This window comes from Eutrema salsugineum, unplaced genomic scaffold, assembly GCF_000478725.1.
Source record: "Eutrema salsugineum unplaced genomic scaffold, Eutsalg1_0 scaffold_3, whole genome shotgun sequence".
Classification (NCBI taxonomy): domain Eukaryota; kingdom Viridiplantae; phylum Streptophyta; class Magnoliopsida; order Brassicales; family Brassicaceae; genus Eutrema; species Eutrema salsugineum.
Window position 1 is genome coordinate 1,576,127 of NW_006256756.1, and position 2,368 is coordinate 1,578,494.

Consider the following 2,368-nt stretch of genomic DNA (forward strand, 5'->3'; position numbering starts at 1 on the left):
CGCTTCAACCACTTATTACCAATTATCTAAAATTCTAGATTTATAGTTATTTAGTGACGATGAACGCCTACGTCTTGAATATCTATATTTAATTAAGCTTCAGATTCATGTTATATACCTCATAACTAAAAACACCTAACCACCAAAATTTATATGATTGTCCACTTTTTTTTATTTTTTTTCTACAACCCAACTATTACATCACATTTGGCCCGTTAAAGAATTGGTCTGGAAACCGTTTTCAACTGGCTCAGTATGAATGATTTGGGAGAAAATACAGCCTCTTGTTCGAGCTCCTTTTGCAAGACTATCTGCTCGGACATTTTAACTTCTAGAGATATGGGAGATAGTGAAATCCAAGAAGCTTTCTCGGAGGATGCGGAAGGCTTCCAACTCTGATAAGAATCACTACAGGAAAAACGGGTTTTAATAGCGGCTGAAAATCGCTATCTAACGATATAATAGCGTTTAGTTAAGCGCTCTATCATCGCCCGCGATAATAGATCTAGCACATTAGATAGCGGTTTTGGGCATTTCTATCGATTCAACATTAAATATAGCACATTTTTGTCTGCAATCGTATATAATACAATAGCATTTGAATTTTTCTATCACTATATTCTCACAGCATTTTTGGTTGATAGAAGTTTCTTATTATGCTACACTTGTTCTTTCTTATTAAGCTGTGCTTGTTCTTGCGGCAAAAAAAAAGACATTTATTGATATTCAAAGTATTACAAAGGCCAAAGTATTACAAAAAACCTAAATCACAAATATACACAAGTATATAATTAGAAGATAAATTTGGATGCAGTCACAACTTCCACTCAACAGCAACTGTTGTACCTCCCAGATCATGAGTGTGCAATCAGATCCTCCATTAAATCTGAACTCACAAAAGAGAAAGCTTTAGAGAATGATAGATCAACTTAGGCATGCATAAATTTGCTATTTTTCCATATCTCTCAGAATCGTTGTATGAGATAAGTCAATGAATGTTCATGTTTTCTACAGCTATTAGAAACCATTCTCAAAAATAAAAACACACTAAAGCAAATTGGAATACCTTTGAAATCTAATTCAGAGACTGATGAAGGGATTAGAGCAATAAAAATCCTCATCACTTTTTTACAGGTTATCTCATCTCTTCCTGTAACAAACATAACCTCTTAGATAAACATTATTGGAGTAACTAATTTCTTATTAGATTCAAAAAATCCATAAAACCAACCTTTGGTGTAGCCACTTTTACTTCCAAGATTGTGTTCCCTAAAAAGTGTTCACCTTTCACGGGGTTCTACTAGTAGTCAAAAATATCAAACTGTAAAACAGATTTGCAGATCGAACTATGAAAAAATGTAATACCAATAAAACAGAAAAATCCACTCAAAACCTGAACAAAACTACTGAATCAGATAAGGGTTTCATAAAAACTTTCAATGTTGTTTCAGCGATCTATGAAAGATGGTGATTTGTCTTTTTATATAAAAACACCCAAACACTTCAACACCAAAACTGTTTTGGCGAAACAAGTCCTGCACAAAATTAAATAACCCATAACAAATTAGATTCCTTTTGTAAAAGATACCCACAGAAGATAAAGAAGAGAGAGATAGAGAGTAAAGGCCATACCTTTTAGATCTTAAGACCATAGAAACGGATGAAACCTCTGCTTTCATTGTTGAATGTGTTCTTCAAAAGACAGAATCCAAAGAGATATAAGTGACAAACAAAGGAAAATAGAAGTATCTAGAGAAAAATTACAAAACACCTAAAGGAAATCAAAGGCATGGGTTTAAGAAGATGCAGATCTTGAGATGGGAAAAATGGAGGCGGCAGAAGATGAAGAATCGGGGGAGGAAGCAGGATTCGATACAGTGAGAGAGAGTGGGATTTAGTTTGGTGAAGGAGAGTCAGATTTACTAGAAATCTCTAGCGAGTGAGAGAGGGTCATCGCTCGCCATCGATGATAGATCTCATAGCTCAAGAGGAGATGCTCTCTCTTCTATCTATTTCTTCTGATCTTCTCTCAGTGAATTTCACTTTTATTTTGATTTTAAGATTTTGAGTGAAAGAGGAGAGAACCGAAGAGCAAAGAATAAATGGCTGAGAAGCCATAATTTAGAAAAAAGAAGGCTGCTGTATCACTAATGAATTTGAGTGCCATAAAGGGTATGATATGTCCATTTTACCATTAATGAAAGGAGATGATGGTATTGTTGATTTGTGGTGATTTTTGGTTTTTTTTTTTAAAAAAGTTCAAGTTAAATCTATATTATTATTTGCAAAGTGAATTCGTCTGTGGTTTAACGCACAATTTTTTGTGTTGTTTTGATTAATGAAATTCTGATGATTTGATTGGTTGATA

General features: G+C 33.9%; 1 long non-coding RNA gene across 2 annotated transcripts; it reads right to left on the reverse strand.

Moving 5' to 3' along the window:
- Positions 1–699: 699 nt before the first annotated feature.
- LOC18015002 lies at positions 700–2,129 on the reverse strand. 2 transcript variants are annotated; one of them, XR_002898740.1, is made up of 5 exons: positions 1,772–2,129; positions 1,633–1,692; positions 1,232–1,535; positions 1,067–1,150; positions 700–886 (listed from the first exon to the last, which is right to left on the reverse strand). It is a non-coding gene; the product is annotated as an uncharacterized LOC18015002 (long non-coding RNA). The 2 variants fall into 2 exon arrangements; XR_002898739.1 differs by having other exon boundaries at positions 1,633–2,128.
- Positions 2,130–2,368: the final 239 nt, after the last annotated feature.